Below are 19,725 nucleotides of genomic sequence, written 5' to 3' on the forward strand. Positions count from 1 at the left end.
AAAACGGCGCGCTATAGTATGCCGTACGATATGGGCTATAGCCCACGGTCCAAAATGATGAGAAACGAGGCTAACTTTTTTTTCCAAAATTTCAAAAAACATGGGCTATAACCCATCGTTTTTGTCATTTCGTCATTTTTTTCAAATCCTCAAAAATGATGAAAAACGGCGCGCTATAGTATGCCGTACGATATGGGCTATAGCCCATGGTCCAAAATGATGAGAAACGAGGATAACTTTTTTTTTCGAAATTTCAAAAAACATGGGCTATAACCCATCGTTTTTGTCATTTCGTCATTTTTTTCAAATCCTCAAAAATGATGAAAAACGGCGCGCTATAGTATGCCGTACGATATGGGCTATAGCCCACGGTCCAAAATGATGAGAAACGAGGCTAACTTTTTTTTCCAAAATTTCAAAAAACATGGGCTATAACCCATCGTTTTTGTCATTTCGTCATTTTTTTCAAATCCTCAAAAATGATGAAAAACGGCGCGCTATAGTATGCCGTACGATATGGGCTATAGCCCACGGTCCAAAATGATGAGAAACGAGGCTAACTTTTTTTTTCAAAATTTCAAAAAACATGGGCTATAACCCATCGTTTTTGTCATTTCGTCCTTTTTTTCAAATCCTCAAAAATGATGAAAAACGGCGCGCTATAGTATGCCGTACGATATGGGCTATAGCCCATGGTCCAAAATGATGAGAAACGAGGATAACTTTTTTTTTCGAAATTTCAAAAAACATGGGCTATAACCCATCGTTTTTGTCATTTCGTCATTTTTTTCAAATCCTCAAAAATGATGAAAAACGGCGCGCTATAGTATGCCGTACGATATGGGCTATAGCCCACGGTCCAAAATGATGAGAAATGAGGCTAACTTTTTTTTCCAAAATTTCAAAAAACATGGGCTATAACCCATCGTTTTTGTCATTTCGTCATTTTTTTCAAATCCTCAAAAATGATGAAAAACGGCGCGCTATAGTATGCCGTACGATATGGGCTATAGCCCACGGTCCAAAATGATGAGAAACGAGGCTAACTTTTTTTTTCAAAATTTCAAAAAACATGGGCTATAACCCATCGTTTTTGTCATTTCGTCCTTTTTTTCAAATCCTCAAAAATGATGAAAAACGGCGCGCTATAGTATGCCGTACGATATGGGCTATAGCCCACGGTCCAAAATGATGAGAAACGAGGCTAACTTTTTTTTTCAAAATATCAAAAAACATGGGCTATAACCCATCGTTTTTGTCATTTCGTCATTTTTTTCAAATCCTCAAAAATGATGAAAAACGGCGCGCTATAGTATGCCGTACGATATGGGCTATAGCCCACGGTCCAAAATGATGAGAAACGAGGCTAACTTTTTTTTTCAAAATTTCAAAAACATTGGCTATAACCCATCGTTTTTGTCATTTCGTAATTTTTTTCAAATCCTCAAAAATGATGAAAAACGACGCGCTATAGTATGCCGTACGATATGGGCTAAAGCTCACGGTCCAAAATGATGAGAAACGAGGCTAAAAAACGAGGCTAAAAATGATGAGAAACGAGGCTAAAAAACATGGGCTATAACCCATCGTTTTTGTCATTTCGTCATTTTTTTCAAATCCTCAAAAATGATGAAAAACGGCGCGCTATAGTATGCCGTACGATATGGGCTATAGCCCATGGTCCAAAATGATGAGAAACGAGGATAACTTTTTTTTCCGAAATTTCAAAAAACATGGGCTATAACCCATCGTTTTTGTCATTTCGTCATTTTTTTCAAATCCTCAAAAATTATGAAAAACGGCGCGCTATAGTATGCCGTACGATATGGGCTATAGCCCACGGTCCAAAATGATGAGAAACGAGGCTAACTTTTTTTTCCAAAATTTCAAAAAACATGGGCTATAACCCATCGTTTTTGTCATTTCGTCATTTTTTTCAAATCCTCAAAAATGATGAAAAACGGCGCGCTATAGTATGCCGTACGATATGGGCTATAGCCCATGGTCCAAAATGATGAGAAACGAGGATAACTTTTTTTTTCGAAATTTCAAAAAACATGGGCTATAACCCATCGTTTTTGTCATTTCGTCATTTTTTTCAAATCCTCAAAAATGATGAAAAACGGCGCGCTATAGTATGCCGTACGATATGGGCTATAGCCCACGGTCCAAAATGATGAGAAACGAGGCTAACTTTTTTTTCCAAAATTTCAAAAAACATGGGCTATAACCCATCGTTTTTGTCATTTCGTCATTTTTTTCAAATCCTCAAAAATGATGAAAAACGGCGCGCTATAGTATGCCGTACGATATGGGCTATAGCCCACGGTCCAAAATGATGAGAAACGAGGCTAACTTTTTTTTTCAAAATTTCAAAAAACATGGGCTATAACCCATCGTTTTTGTCATTTCGTCCTTTTTTTCAAATCCTCAAAAATGATGAAAAACGGCGCGCTATAGTATGCCGTACGATATGGGCTATAGCCCATGGTCCAAAATGATGAGAAACGAGGATAACTTTTTTTTTCGAAATTTCAAAAAACATGGGCTATAACCCATCGTTTTTGTCATTTCGTCATTTTTTTCAAATCCTCAAAAATTATGAAAAACGGCGCGCTATAGTATGCCGTACGATATGGGCTATAGCCCACGGTCCAAAATGATGAGAAACGAGGCTAACTTTTTTTTCCAAAATTTCAAAAAACATGGGCTATAACCCATCGTTTTTGTCATTTCGTCATTTTTTTCAAATCCTCAAAAATGATGAAAAACGGCGCGCTATAGTATGCCGTACGATATGGGCTATAGCCCATGGTCCAAAATGATGAGAAACGAGGATAACTTTTTTTTTCGAAATTTCAAAAAACATGGGCTATAACCCATCGTTTTTGTCATTTCGTCATTTTTTTCAAATCCTCAAAAATGATGAAAAACGGCGCGCTATAGTATGCCGTACGATATGGGCTATAGCCCACGGTCCAAAATGATGAGAAACGAGGCTAACTTTTTTTTCCAAAATTTCAAAAAACATGGGCTATAACCCATCGTTTTTGTCATTTCGTCATTTTTTTCAAATCCTCAAAAATGATGAAAAACGGCGCGCTATAGTATGCCGTACGATATGGGCTATAGCCCACGGTCCAAAATGATGAGAAACGAGGCTAACTTTTTTTTTCAAAATTTCAAAAAACATGGGCTATAACCCATCGTTTTTGTCATTTCGTCCTTTTTTTCAAATCCTCAAAAATGATGAAAAACGGCGCGCTATAGTATGCCGTACGATATGGGCTATAGCCCATGGTCCAAAATGATGAGAAACGAGGATAACTTTTTTTTTCGAAATTTCAAAAAACATGGGCTATAACCCATCGTTTTTGTCATTTCGTCATTTTTTTCAAATCCTCAAAAATGATGAAAAACGGCGCGCTATAGTATGCCGTACGATATGGGCTATAGCCCACGGTCCAAAATGATGAGAAACGAGGCTAACTTTTTTTTCCAAAATTTCAAAAAACATGGGCTATAACCCATTGTTTTTGTCATTTCGTCATTTTTTTCAAATCCTCAAAAATGATGAAAAACGGCGCGCTATAGTATGCCGTACGATATGGGCTATAGCCCACGGTCCAAAATGATGAGAAACGAGGCTAACTTTTTTTTTCAAAATTTCAAAAAACATGGGCTATAACCCATCGTTTTTGTCATTTCGTCCTTTTTTCAAATCCTCAAAAATGATGAAAAACGGCGCGCTATAGTATGCCGTACGATATGGGCTATAGCCCATGGTCCAAAATGATGAGAAACGAGGATAACTTTTTTTTTCGAAATTTCAAAAAACATGGGCTATAACCCATCGTTTTTGTCATTTCGTCATTTTTTTCAAATCCTCAAAAATGATGAAAAACGGCGCGCTATAGTATGCCGTACGATATGGGCTATAGCCCACGGTCCAAAATGATGAGAAACGAGGCTAACTTTTTTTTTCAAAATTTCAAAAAACATGGGCTATAACCCATCGTTTTTGTCATTTCGTCATTTTTTTCAAATCCTCAAAAATGATGAAAAACGGCGCGCTATAGTATGCCGTACGATATGGGCTATAGCCCACCGTCCAAAATGATGAGAAACGAGGCTAACTTATTTTTTCAAAATTTCAAAAAACATGGGCTATAACCCATCGTTTTTGTCATTTCGTCATTTTTTTCAAATCCTCAAAAATGATGAAAAACGGCGCGCTATAGTATGCCGTACGATATGGGCTATAGCCCATGGTCCAAAATGATGAGAAACGAGGATAACTTTTTTTTTCGAAATTTCAAAAAACATGGGCTATAACCCATCGTTTTTGTCATTTCGTCATTTTTTTCAAATCCTCAAAAATGATGAAAAACGGCGCGCTATAGTATGCCGTACGATATGGGCTATAGCCCATGGTCCAAAATGATGAGAAACGAGGATAACTTTTTTTTTCGAAATTTCAAAAAACATGGGCTATAACCCATCGTTTTTGTCATTTCGTCATTTTTTTCAAATCCTCAAAAATGATGAAAAACGGCGCGCTATAGTATGCCGTACGATATGGGCTATAGCCCACGGTCCAAAATGATGAGAAACGAGGCTAACTTTTTTTTCCAAAATTTCAAAAAACATGGGCTATAACCCATCGTTTTTGTCATTTCGTCATTTTTTTCAAATCCTCAAAAATGATGAAAAATGGCGCGCTATAGTATGCCGTACGATATGGGCTATAGCCCACGGTCCAAAATGATGAGAAACGAGGCTAACTTTTTTTTTCAAAATTTCAAAAAACATGGGCTATAACCCATCGTTTTTGTCATTTCGTCATTTTTTTCAAATCCTCAAAAATGATGAAAAACGGCGCGCTATAGTATGCCGTACGATATGGGCTATAGCCCACGGTCCAAAATGATGAGAAACGAGGCTAACTTTTTTTTTCAAAATTTAAAAAAACATGGGCTATAACCCATCGTTTTTGTCATTTCGTCATTTTTTTCAAATCCTCAAAAATGATGAAAAACGGCGCGCTATAGTATGCCGTACGATATGGGCTATAGCCCACCGTCCAAAATGATGAGAAACGAGGCTAACTTATTTTTTCAAAATTTCAAAAAACATGGGCTATAACCCATCGTTTTTGTCATTTCGTCATTTTTTTCAAATCCTCAAAAATGATGAAAAACGGCGCGCTATAGTATGCCGTACGATATGGGCTATAGCCCACGGTCCAAAATGATGAGAAACGAGGCTAACTTTTTTTTTCAAAATTTCAAAAAACATGGGCTATAACCCATCGTTTTTGTCATTTCGTCATTTTTTTCAAATCCTCAAAAATGATGAAAAACGGCGCGCTATAGTATGCCGTACGATATGGGCTATAGCCCACGGTCCAAAATGATGAGAAACGAGGCTAACTTTTTTTTTCAAAATTTCAAAAAACATGGGCTATAACCCATCGTTTTTGTCATTTCGTCATTTTTTTCAAATCCTCAAAAATGATGAAAAACGGCGCGCTATAGTATGCCGTACGATATGGGCTATAGCCCATGGTCCAAAATGATGAGAAACGAGGATAACTTTTTTTTTCGAAATTTCAAAAAACATGGGCTATAACCCATCGTTTTTGTCATTTCGTCATTTTTTTCAAATCCTCAAAAATGATGAAAAACGGCGCGCTATAGTATGCCGTACGATATGGGCTATAGCCCACGGTCCAAAATGATGAGAAACGAGGCTAACTTTTTTTTCCAAAATTTCAAAAAACATGGGCTATAACCCATCGTTTTTGTCATTTCGTCATTTTTTTCAAATCCTCAAAAATGATGAAAAACGGCGCGCTATAGTATGCCGTACGATATGGGCTATAGCCCATGGTCCAAAATGATGAGAAACGAGGATAACTTTTTTTTTCGAAATTTCAAAAAACATGGGCTATAACCCATCGTTTTTGTCATTTCGTCATTTTTTTCAAATCCTCAAAAATGATGAAAAACGGCGCGCTATAGTATGCCGTACGATATGGGCTATAGCCCACGGTCCAAAATGATGAGAAACGAGGCTAACTTTTTTTTCCAAAATTTCAAAAAACATGGGCTATAACCCATCGTTTTTGTCATTTCGTCATTTTTTTCAAATCCTCAAAAATGATGAAAAACGGCGCGCTATAGTATGCCGTACGATATGGGCTATAGCCCACGGTCCAAAATGATGAGAAACGAGGCTAACTTTTTTTTTCAAAATTTCAAAAAACATGGGCTATAACCCATCGTTTTTGTCATTTCGTCCTTTTTTTCAAATCCTCAAAAATGATGAAAAACGGCGCGCTATAGTATGCCGTACGATATGGGCTATAGCCCATGGTCCAAAATGATGAGAAACGAGGATAACTTTTTTTTTCGAAATTTCAAAAAACATGGGCTATAACCCATCGTTTTTGTCATTTCGTCATTTTTTTCAAATCCTCAAAAATGATGAAAAACGGCGCGCTATAGTATGCCGTACGATATGGGCTATAGCCCACGGTCCAAAATGATGAGAAACGAGGCTAACTTTTTTTTTCAAAATTTCAAAAAACATGGGCTATAACCCATCGTTTTTGTCATTTCGTCATTTTTTTCAAATCCTCAAAAATGATGAAAAACGGCGCGCTATAGTATGCCGTACGATATGGGCTATAGCCCACCGTCCAAAATGATGAGAAACGAGGCTAACTTATTTTTTCAAAATTTCAAAAAACATGGGCTATAACCCATCGTTTTTGTCATTTCGTCATTTTTTTCAAATCCTCAAAAATGATGAAAAACGGCGCGCTATAGTATGCCGTACGATATGGGCTATAGCCCATGGTCCAAAATGATGAGAAACGAGGATAACTTTTTTTTCCGAAATTTCAAAAAACATGGGCTATAACCCATCGTTTTTGTCATTTCGTCATTTTTTTCAAATCCTCAAAAATGATGAAAAACGGCGCGCTATAGTATGCCGTACGATATGGGCTATAGCCCATGGTCCAAAATGATGAGAAACGAGGCTAACTTTTTTTTTCAAAATTTCAAAAAACATGGGCTATAACCCATCGTTTTTGTCATTTCGTCATTTTTTTCAAATCCTCAAAAATGATGAAAAACGGCGCGCTATAGTATGCCGTACGATATGGGCTATAGCCCATGGTCCAAAATGATGAGAAACGAGGATAACTTTTTTTTCCGAAATTTCAAAAAACATGGGCTATAACCCATCATTTTTGTCATTTCGTCATTTTTTTCAAATCCTCAAAAATGATGAAAAACGGCGCGCTATAGTATGCCGTACGATATGGGCTATAGCCCACGGTCCAAAATGATGAGAAACGAGGCTAACTTTTTTTTCCAAAATTTCAAAAAACATGGGCTATAACCCATCGTTTTTGTCATTTCGTCATTTTTTTCAAATCCTCAAAAATGATGAAAAACGGCGCGCTATAGTATGCCGTACGATAGGGGCTATAGCCCACGGTCCAAAATGATGAGAAACGAGGCTAACTTTTTTTTTCAAAATTAAAAAAAACATGGGCTATAACCCATCGTTTTTGCCATTTCGTCATTTTTTTCAAATCCTCAAAAATGATGAAAAACGGCGCGCTATAGTATGCCGTACGATATGGGCTATAGCCCACGGTCCAAAATGATGAGAAACGAGGCTAACTTTTTTTTTTTTAATTTAAAAAAACATGGGCTATAACCCATCGTTTTTGTCATTTCGTCATTTTTTTCAAATCCTCAAAAATGATGAAAAACGGCGCACTATAGTATGCCGTACGATATGGGCTATAGCCCATGGTCCAAAATGATGAGAAACGAGGATAACTTTTTTTTTCGAAATTTCAAAAAACATGGGCTATAACCCATCGTTTTTGTCATTTCGTCATTTTTTTCAAATCCTCAAAAATGATGAAAAACGGCGCGCTATAGTATGCCGTACGATATGGGCTATAGCCCACGGTCCAAAATGATGAGAAACGAGGCTAACTTTTTTTTCCAAAATTTCAAAAAACATGGGCTATAACCCATCGTTTTTGTCATTTCGTCATTTTTTTCAAATCCTCAAAAATGATGAAAAACGGCGCGCTATAGTATGCCGTACGATATGGGCTATAGCCCATGGTCCAAAATGATGAGAAACGAGGATAACTTTTTTTTTCGAAATTTCAAAAAACATGGGCTATAACCCATCGTTTTTGTCATTTCGTCATTTTTTTCAAATCCTCAAAAATGATGAAAAACGGCGCGCTATAGTATGCCGTACGATATGGGCTATAGCCCACGGTCCAAAATGATGAGAAACGAGGCTAACTTTTTTTTCCAAAATTTCAAAAAACATGGGCTATAACCCATCGTTTTTGTCATTTCGTCATTTTTTTCAAATCCTCAAAAATGATGAAAAACGGCGCGCTATAGTATGCCGTACGATATGGGCTATAGCCCACGGTCCAAAATGATGAGAAACGAGGCTAACTTTTTTTTTCAAAATTTCAAAAAACATGGGCTATAACCCATCGTTTTTGTCATTTCGTCCTTTTTTTCAAATCCTCAAAAATGATGAAAAACGGCGCGCTATAGTATGCCGTACGATATGGGCTATAGCCCATGGTCCAAAATGATGAGAAACGAGGATAACTTTTTTTTTCGAAATTTCAAAAAACATGGGCTATAACCCATCGTTTTTGTCATTTCGTCATTTTTTTCAAATCCTCAAAAATGATGAAAAACGGCGCGCTATAGTATGCCGTACGATATGGGCTATAGCCCACGGTCCAAAATGATGAGAAACGAGGCTAACTTTTTTTTTCAAAATTTCAAAAAACATGGGCTATAACCCATCGTTTTTGTCATTTCGTCATTTTTTTCAAATCCTCAAAAATGATGAAAAACGGCGCGCTATAGTATGCCGTACGATATGGGCTATAGCCCACCGTCCAAAATGATGAGAAACGAGGCTAACTTATTTTTTCAAAATTTCAAAAAACATGGGCTATAACCCATCGTTTTTGTCATTTCGTCATTTTTTTCAAATCCTCAAAAATGATGAAAAACGGCGCGCTATAGTATGCCGTACGATATGGGCTATAGCCCATGGTCCAAAATGATGAGAAACGAGGATAACTTTTTTTTTCGAAATTTCAAAAAACATGGGCTATAACCCATCGTTTTTGTCATTTCGTCATTTTTTTCAAATCCTCAAAAATGATGAAAAACGGCGCGCTATAGTATGCCGTACGATATGGGCTATAGCCCATGGTCCAAAATGATGAGAAACGAGGATAACTTTTTTTTCCGAAATTTCAAAAAACATGGGCTATAACCCATCATTTTTGTCATTTCGTCATTTTTTTCAAATCCTCAAAAATGATGAAAAACGGCGCGCTATAGTATGCCGTACGATATGGGCTATAGCCCACGGTCCAAAATGATGAGAAACGAGGCTAACTTTTTTTTCCAAAATTTCAAAAAACATGGGCTATAACCCATCGTTTTTGTCATTTCGTCATTTTTTTCAAATCCTCAAAAATGATGAAAAACGGCGCGCTATAGTATGCCGTACGATAGGGGCTATAGCCCACGGTCCAAAATGATGAGAAACGAGGCTAACTTTTTTTTTCAAAATTAAAAAAAACATGGGCTATAACCCATCGTTTTTGCCATTTCGTCATTTTTTTCAAATCCTCAAAAATGATGAAAAACGGCGCGCTATAGTATGCCGTACGATATGGGCTATAGCCCACGGTCCAAAATGATGAGAAACGAGGCTAACTTTTTTTTTTTTATTTAAAAAAACATGGGCTATAACCCATCGTTTTTGTCATTTCGTCATTTTTTTCAAATCCTCAAAAATGATGAAAAACGGCGCGCTATAGTATGCCGTACGATATGGGCTATAGCCCACGGTCCAAAATGATGAGAAACGAGGCTAACTTTTTTTTCCAAAATTTCAAAAAACATGGGCTATAACCCATCGTTTTTGTCATTTCGTCATTTTTTTCAAATCCTCAAAAATGATGAAAAACGGCGCGCTATAGTATGCCGTACGATATGGGCTATAGCCCACGGTCCAAAATGATGAGAAACGAGGCTAACTTTTTTTTCCAAAATTTCAAAAAACATGGGCTATAACCCATCGTTTTTGTCATTTCGTCATTTTTTTCAAATCCTCAAAAATTATGAAAAACGGCGCGCTATAGTATGCCGTACGATATGGGCTATAGCCCATGGTCCAAAATGATGAGAAACGAGGATAACTTTTTTTTTCGAAATTTCAAAAAACATATGCTATAACCCATCGTTTTTGTCATTTCGTCATTTTTTTCAAATCCTCAAAAATGATGAAAAACGGCGCGCTATAGTATGCCGTACGATATGGGCTATAGCCCACGGTCCAAAATGATGAGAAACGAGGCTAACTTTTTTTTTCAAAATTTAAAAAAACATGGGCTATAACCCATCGTTTTTGTCATTTCGTCATTTTTTTAAAATCCTCAAAAATGATGAAAAACGGCGCGCTATAGTATGCCGTACGATATGGGCTATAGCCCACGGTCCAAAATGATGAGAAACGAGGCTAACTTTTTTTTTTTTAATTTCAAAAAACATGGGCTATAACCCATCGTTTTTGTCATTTCGTCATTTTTTTCAAATCCTCAAAAATGATGAAAAACGGCGCGCTATAGTATGCCGTACGATATGGGCTATAGCCCACGGTCCAAAATGATGAGAAACGAGGCTAACTTTTTTTTCCAAAATTTCAAAAAACATGGGCTATAACCCATCGTTTTTGTCATTTCGTCATTTTTTTCAAATCCTCAAAAATGATGAAAAACGGCGCGCTATAGTATGCCGTACGATATGGGCTATAGCCCACGGTCCAAAATGATGAGAAACGAGGCTAACTTTTTTTTTCAAAATTTCAAAAAACATGGGCTATAACCCATCGTTTTTGTCATTTCGTCATTTTTTTCAAATCCTCAAAAATGATGAAAAACGGCGCGCTATAGTATGCCGTACGATATGGGCTATAGCCCATGGTCCAAAATGATGAGAAACGAGGATAACTTTTTTTTTCGAAATTTCAAAAAACATATGCTATAACCCATCGTTTTTGTCATTTCGTCATTTTTTTCAAATCCTCAAAAATGATGAAAAACGGCGCGCTATAGTATGCCGTACGATATGGGCTATAGCCCACGGTCCAAAATGATGAGAAACGAGGCTAACTTTTTTTTTCAAAATTTCAAAAAACATGGGCTATAACCCATCGTTTTTGTCATTTCGTCATTTTTTTTAAATCCTCAAAAATGATAAAAAACGGCGCGCTATAGTATGCCGTACGATATGGGCTATAGCCCATGGTCCAAAATGATGAGAAACGAGGATAACTTTTTTTTTCGAAATTTCAAAAAACATGGGCTATAACCCATCATTTTTGTCATTTCGTCATTTTTTTCAAATCCTCAAAAATGATGAAAAACGGCGCGCTATAGTATGCCGTACGATATGGGCTATAGCCCACGGTCCAAAATGATGAGAAACGAGGCTAACTTTTTTTTCCAAAATTTCAAAAAACATGGGCTATAACCCATCGTTTTTGTCATTTCGTCATTTTTTTCAAATCCTCAAAAATGATGAAAAATGGCGCGCTATAGTATGCCGTACGATATGGGCTATAGCCCACGGTCCAAAATGATGAGAAACGAGGCTAACTTTTTTTTTCAAAATTTCAAAAAACATGGGCTATAACCCATCGTTTTTGTCATTTCGTCATTTTTTTCAAATCCTCAAAAATGATGAAAAACGGCGCGCTATAGTATGCCGTACGATATGGGCTATAGCCCACGGTCCAAAATGATGAGAAACGAGGCTAACTTTTTTTTTCAAAATTTAAAAAAACATGGGCTATAACCCATCGTTTTTGTCATTTCGTCATTTTTTTCAAATCCTCAAAAATGATGAAAAACGGCGCGCTATAGTATGCCGTACGATATGGGCTATAGCCCACCGTCCAAAATGATGAGAAACGAGGCTAACTTATTTTTTCAAAATTTCAAAAAACATGGGCTATAACCCATCGTTTTTGTCATTTCGTCATTTTTTTCAAATCCTCAAAAATGATGAAAAACGGCGCGCTATAGTATGCCGTACGATATGGGCTATAGCCCACGGTCCAAAATGATGAGAAACGAGGCTAACTTTTTTTTTCAAAATTTCAAAAAACATGGGCTATAACCCATCGTTTTTGTCATTTCGTCATTTTTTTCAAATCCTCAAAAATGATGAAAAACGGCGCGCTATAGTATGCCGTACGATATGGGCTATAGCCCACGGTCCAAAATGATGAGAAACGAGGCTAACTTTTTTTTTCAAAATTTCAAAAAACATGGGCTATAACCCATCGTTTTTGTCATTTCGTCATTTTTTTCAAATCCTCAAAAATGATGAAAAACGGCGCGCTATAGTATGCCGTACGATATGGGCTATAGCCCATGGTCCAAAATGATGAGAAACGAGGATAACTTTTTTTTTCGAAATTTCAAAAAACATGGGCTATAACCCATCGTTTTTGTCATTTCGTCATTTTTTTCAAATCCTCAAAAATGATGAAAAACGGCGCGCTATAGTATGCCGTACGATATGGGCTATAGCCCACGGTCCAAAATGATGAGAAACGAGGCTAACTTTTTTTTCCAAAATTTCAAAAAACATGGGCTATAACCCATCGTTTTTGTCATTTCGTCATTTTTTTCAAATCCTCAAAAATGATGAAAAACGGCGCGCTATAGTATGCCGTACGATATGGGCTATAGCCCATGGTCCAAAATGATGAGAAACGAGGATAACTTTTTTTTTCGAAATTTCAAAAAACATGGGCTATAACCCATCGTTTTTGTCATTTCGTCATTTTTTTCAAATCCTCAAAAATGATGAAAAACGGCGCGCTATAGTATGCCGTACGATATGGGCTATAGCCCACGGTCCAAAATGATGAGAAACGAGGCTAACTTTTTTTTCCAAAATTTCAAAAAACATGGGCTATAACCCATCGTTTTTGTCATTTCGTCATTTTTTTCAAATCCTCAAAAATGATGAAAAACGGCGCGCTATAGTATGCCGTACGATATGGGCTATAGCCCACGGTCCAAAATGATGAGAAACGAGGCTAACTTTTTTTTTCAAAATTTCAAAAAACATGGGCTATAACCCATCGTTTTTGTCATTTCGTCATTTTTTTCAAATCCTCAAAAATGATGAAAAACGGCGCGCTATAGTATGCCGTACGATATGGGCTATAGCCCATGGTCCAAAATGATGAGAAACGAGGATAACTTATTTTTTCGAAATTTCAAAAAACATATGCTATAACCCATCGTTTTTGTCATTTCGTCATTTTTTTCAAATCCTCAAAAATGATGAAAAACGGCGCGCTATAGTATGCCGTACGATATGGGCTATAGCCCACGGTCCAAAATGATGAGAAACGAGGCTAACTTTTTTTTTCAAAATTTCAAAAAACATGGGCTATAACCCATCGTTTTTGTCATTTCGTCATTTTTTTTAAATCCTCAAAAATGATGAAAAACGGCGCGCTATAGTATGCCGTACGATATGGGCTATAGCCCATGGTCCAAAATGATGAGAAACGAGGATAACTTTTTTTTTCGAAATTTCAAAAAACATGGGCTATAACCCATCGTTTTTGTCATTTCGTCATTTTTTTCAAATCCTCAAAAATGATGAAAAACGGCGCGCTATAGTATGCCGTACGATATGGGCTATAGCCCACGGTCCAAAATGATGAGAAACGAGGCTAACTTTTTTTTCCAAAATTTCAAAAAACATGGGCTATAACCCATCGTTTTTGTCATTTCGTCATTTTTTTCAAATCCTCAAAAATGATGAAAAATGGCGCGCTATAGTATGCCGTACGATATGGGCTATAGCCCACGGTCCAAAATGATGAGAAACGAGGCTAACTTTTTTTTTCAAAATTTCAAAAAACATGGGCTATAACCCATCGTTTTTGTCATTTCGTCATTTTTTTCAAATCCTCAAAAATGATGAAAAACGGCGCGCTATAGTATGCCGTACGATATGGGCTATAGCCCACGGTCCAAAATGATGAGAAACGAGGCTAACTTTTTTTTCCAAAATTTCAAAAAACATGGGCTATAACCCATCGTTTTTGTCATTTCGTCATTTTTTTCAAATCCTCAAAAATGATGAAAAACGGCGCGCTATAGTATGCCGTACGATATGGGCTATAGCCCATGGTCCAAAATGATGAGAAACGAGGATAACTTTTTTTTTCGAAATTTCAAAAAACATGGGCTATAACCCATCGTTTTTGTCATTTCGTCATTTTTTTCAAATCCTCAAAAATGATGAAAAACGGCGCGCTATAGTATGCCGTACGATATGGGCTATAGCCCACGGTCCAAAATGATGAGAAACGAGGCTAACTTTTTTTTCCAAAATTTCAAAAAACATGGGCTATAACCCATCGTTTTTGTCATTTCGTCATTTTTTTCAAATCCTCAAAAATGATGAAAAACGGCGCGCTATAGTATGCCGTACGATATGGGCTATAGCCCACGGTCCAAAATGATGAGAAACGAGGCTAACTTTTTTTTTCAAAATTTCAAAAAACATGGGCTATAACCCATCGTTTTTGTCATTTCGTCATTTTTTTCAAATCCTCAAAAATGATGAAAAACGGCGCGCTATAGTATGCCGTACGATATGGGCTATAGCCCATGGTCCAAAATGATGAGAAACGAGGATAACTTATTTTTTCGAAATTTCAAAAAACATATGCTATAACCCATCGTTTTTGTCATTTCGTCATTTTTTTCAAATCCTCAAAAATGATGAAAAACGGCGCGCTATAGTATGCCGTACGATATGGGCTATAGCCCACGGTCCAAAATGATGAGAAACGAGGCTAACTTTTTTTTTCAAAATTTCAAAAAACATGGGCTATAACCCATCGTTTTTGTCATTTCGTCATTTTTTTTAAATCCTCAAAAATGATGAAAAACGGCGCGCTATAGTATGCCGTACGATATGGGCTATAGCCCATGGTCCAAAATGATGAGAAACGAGGATAACTTTTTTTTTCGAAATTTCAAAAAACATGGGCTATAACCCATCGTTTTTGTCATTTCGTCATTTTTTTCAAATCCTCAAAAATGATGAAAAACGGCGCGCTATAGTATGCCGTACGATATGGGCTATAGCCCACGGTCCAAAATGATGAGAAACGAGGCTAACTTTTTTTTCCAAAATTTCAAAAAACATGGGCTATAACCCATCGTTTTTGTCATTTCGTCATTTTTTTCAAATCCTCAAAAATGATGAAAAATGGCGCGCTATAGTATGCCGTACGATATGGGCTATAGCCCACGGTCCAAAATGATGAGAAACGAGGCTAACTTTTTTTTTCAAAATTTCAAAAAACATGGGCTATAACCCATCGTTTTTGTCATTTCGTCATTTTTTTCAAATCCTCAAAAATGATGAAAAACGGCGCGCTATAGTATGCCGTACGATATGGGCTATAGCCCACGGTCCAAAATGATGAGAAACGAGGCTAACTTTTTTTTTCAAAATTTAAAAAAACATGGGCTATAACCCATCGTTTTTGTCATTTCGTCATTTTTTTCAAATCCTCAAAAATGATGAAAAACGGCGCGCTATAGTATGCCGTACGATATGGGCTATAGCCCACCGTCCAAAATGATGAGAAACGAGGCTAACTTATTTTTTCAAAATTTCAAAAAACATGGGCTATAACCCATCGTTTTTGTCATTTCGTCATTTTTTTCAAATCCTCAAAAATGATGAAAAACGGCGCGCTATAGTATGCCGTACGATATGGGCTATAGCCCACGGTCCAAAATGATGAGAAACGAGGCTAACTTTTTTTTTCAAAATTTCAAAAAACATGGGCTATAACCCATCGTTTTTGTCATTTCGTCATTTTTTTCAAATCCTCAAAAATGATGAAAAACGGCGCGCTATAGTATGCCGTACGATATGGGCTATAGCCCACGGTCCAAAATGATGAGAAACGAGGCTAACTTTTTTTTTCAAAATTTCAAAAAACATGGGCTATAACCCATCGTTTTTGTCATTTCGTCATTTTTTTCAAATCCTCAAAAATGATGAAAAACGGCGCGCTATAGTATGCAGTACGATATGGGCTATAGCCCATGGTCCAAAATGATGAGAAACGAGGATAACTTTTTTTTTCGAAATTTCAAAAAACATGGGCTATAACCCATCGTTTTTGTCATTTCGTCATTTTTTTCAAATCCTCAAAAATGATGAAAAACGGCGCGCTATAGTATGCCGTACGATATGGGCTATAGCCCACGGTCCAAAATGATGAGAAACGAGGCTAACTTTTTTTTCCAATATTTCAAAAAACATGGGCTATAACCCATCGTTTTTGTCATTTCGTCATTTTTTTCAAATCCTCAAAAATGATGAAAAACGGCGCGCTATAGTATGCCGTACGATATGGGCTATAGCCCATGGTCCAAAATGATGAGAAACGAGGATAACTTTTTTTTTCGAAATTTCAAAAAACATGGGCTATAACCCATCGTTTTTGTCATTTCGTCATTTTTTTCAAATCCTCAAAAATGATGAAAAACGGCGCGCTATAGTATGCCGTACGATATGGGCTATAGCCCACGGTCCAAAATGATGAGAAACGAGGCTAACTTTTTTTTCCAAAATTTCAAAAAACATGGGCTATAACCCATCGTTTTTGTCATTTCGTCATTTTTTTCAAATCCTCAAAAATGATGAAAAACGGCGCGCTATAGTATGCCGTACGATATGGGCTATAGCCCACGGTCCAAAATGATGAGAAACGAGGCTAACTTTTTTTTTCAAAATTTCAAAAAACATGGGCTATAACCCATCGTTTTTGTCATTTCGTCCTTTTTTTCAAATCCTCAAAAATGATGAAAAACGGCGCGCTATAGTATGCCGTACGATATGGGCTATAGCCCATGGTCCAAAATGATGAGAAACGAGGATAACTTTTTTTTTCGAAATTTCAAAAAACATGGGCTATAACCCATCGTTTTTGTCATTTCGTCATTTTTTTCAAATCCTCAAAAATGATGAAAAACGGCGCGCTATAGTATGCCGTACGATATGGGCTATAGCCCACGGTCCAAAATGATGAGAAACGAGGCTAACTTTTTTTTTCAAAATTTCAAAAAACATGGGCTATAACCCATCGTTTTTGTCATTTCGTCATTTTTTTCAAATCCTCAAAAATGATGAAAAACGGCGCGCTATAGTATGCCGTACGATATGGGCTATAGCCCACGGTCCAAAATGATGAGAAACGAGGCTAACTTATTTTTTCAAAATTTCAAAAAACATGGGCTATAACCCATCGTTTTTGTCATTTCGTCATTTTTTTCAAATCCTCAAAAATTATGAAAAACGGCGCGCTATAGTATGCCGTACGATATGGGCTATAGCCCATGGTCCAAAATGATGAGAAACGAGGATAACTTTTTTTTTCGAAATTTCAAAAAACATATGCTATAACCCATCGTTTTTGTCATTTCGTCATTTTTTTCAAATCCTCAAAAATGATGAAAAACGGCGCGCTATAGTATGCCGTACGATATGGGCTATAGCCCACGGTCCAAAATGATGAGAAACGAGGCTAACTTTTTTTTTCAAAATTTCAAAAAACATGGGCTATAACCCATCGTTTTTGTCATTTCGTCATTTTTTTTAAATCCTCAAAAATGATAAAAAAACGGCGCGCTATAGTATGCCGTACGATATGGGCTATAGCCCATGGTCCAAAATGATGAGAAACGAGGATAACTTTTTTTTTCGAAATTTCAAAAAACATGGGCTATAACCCATCGTTTTTGTCATTTCGTCATTTTTTTCAAATCCTCAAAAATGATGAAAAACGGCGCGCTATAGTATGCCGTACGATATGGGCTATAGCCCATGGTCCAAAATGATGAGAAACGAGGATAACTTTTTTTTTCGAAATTTCAAAAAACATATGCTATAACCCATCGTTTTTGTCATTTCGTCATTTTTTTCAAATCCTCAAAAATGATGAAAAACGGCGCGCTATAGTATGCCGTACGATATGGGCTATAGCCCACGGTCCAAAATGATGAGAAACGAGGCTAACTTTTTTTTTCAAAATTTCAAAAAACATGGGCTATAACCCATCGTTTTTGTCATTTCGTCATTTTTTTTAAATCCTCAAAAATGATAAAAAAACGGCGCGCTATAGTATGCCGTACGATATGGGCTATAGCCCATGGTCCAAAATGATGAGAAACGAGGATAACTTTTTTTTTCGAAATTTCAAAAAACATGGGCTATAACCCATCGTTTTTGTCATTTCGTCATTTTTTTCAAATCCTCAAAAATGATGAAAAACGGCGCGCTATAGTATGCCGTACGATATGGGCTATAGCCCACGGTCCAAAATGATGAGAAACGAGGCTAACTTTTTTTTCCAAAATTTCAAAAAACATGGGCTATAACCCATCGTTTTTGTCATTTCGTCATTTTTTTCAAATCCTCAAAAATGATGAAAAACGGCGCGCTATAGTATGCCGTACGATATGGGCTATAGCCCACGGTCCAAAATGATGAGAAACGAGGCTAACTTTTTTTTTCAAAATTTCAAAAAACATGGGCTATAACCCATCGTTTTTGTCATTTCGTCCTTTTTTTCAAATCCTCAAAAATGATGAAAAACGGCGCGCTATAGTATGCCGTACGATATGGGCTATAGCCCATGGTCCAAAATGATGAGAAACGAGGATAACTTTTTTTTTCGAAATTTCAAAAAACATGGGCTATAACCCATCGTTTTTGTCATTTCGTCATTTTTTTCAAATCCTCAAAAATGATGAAAAACGGCGCGCTATAGTATGCCGTACGATATGGGCTATAGCCCACGGTCCAAAATGATGAGAAACGAGGCTAACTTTTTTTTTCAAAATTTCAAAAAACATGGGCTATAACCCATCGTTTTTGTCATTTCGTCATTTTTTTCAAATCCTCAAAAATGATGAAAAACGGCGCGCTATAGTATGCCGTACGATATGGGCTATAGCCCACCGTCCAAAATGATGAGAAACGAGGCTAACTTATTTTTTCAAAATTTCAAAAAACATGGGCTATAACCCATCGTTTTTGTCATTTCGTCATTTTTTTCAAATCCTCAAAAATGATGAAAAACGGCGCGCTATAGTATGCCGTACGATATGGGCTATAGCCCATGGTCCAAAATGATGAGAAACGAGGATAACTTTTTTTTTCGAAATTTCAAAAAACATATGCTATAACCCATCGTTTTTGTCATTTCGTCATTTTTTTCAAATCCTCAAAAATGATGAAAAACGGCGCGCTATAGTATGCCGTACGATATGGGCTATAGCCCACGGTCCAAAATGATGAGAAACGAGGCTAACTTTTTTTTTCAAAATTTCAAAAAACATGGGCTATAACCCATCGTTTTTGTCATTTCGTCATTTTTTTTAAATCCTCAAAAATGATAAAAAAACGGCGCGCTATAGTATGCCGTACGATATGGGCTATAGCCCATGGTCCAAAATGATGAGAAACGAGGATAACTTTTTTTTTCGAAATTTCAAAAAACATGGGCTAT

This window comes from Protomyctophum bolini (assembly GCF_963924005.1).
Source record: "Protomyctophum bolini genome assembly, chromosome: 8".
Classification (NCBI taxonomy): domain Eukaryota; kingdom Metazoa; phylum Chordata; class Actinopteri; order Myctophiformes; family Myctophidae; genus Protomyctophum; species Protomyctophum bolini.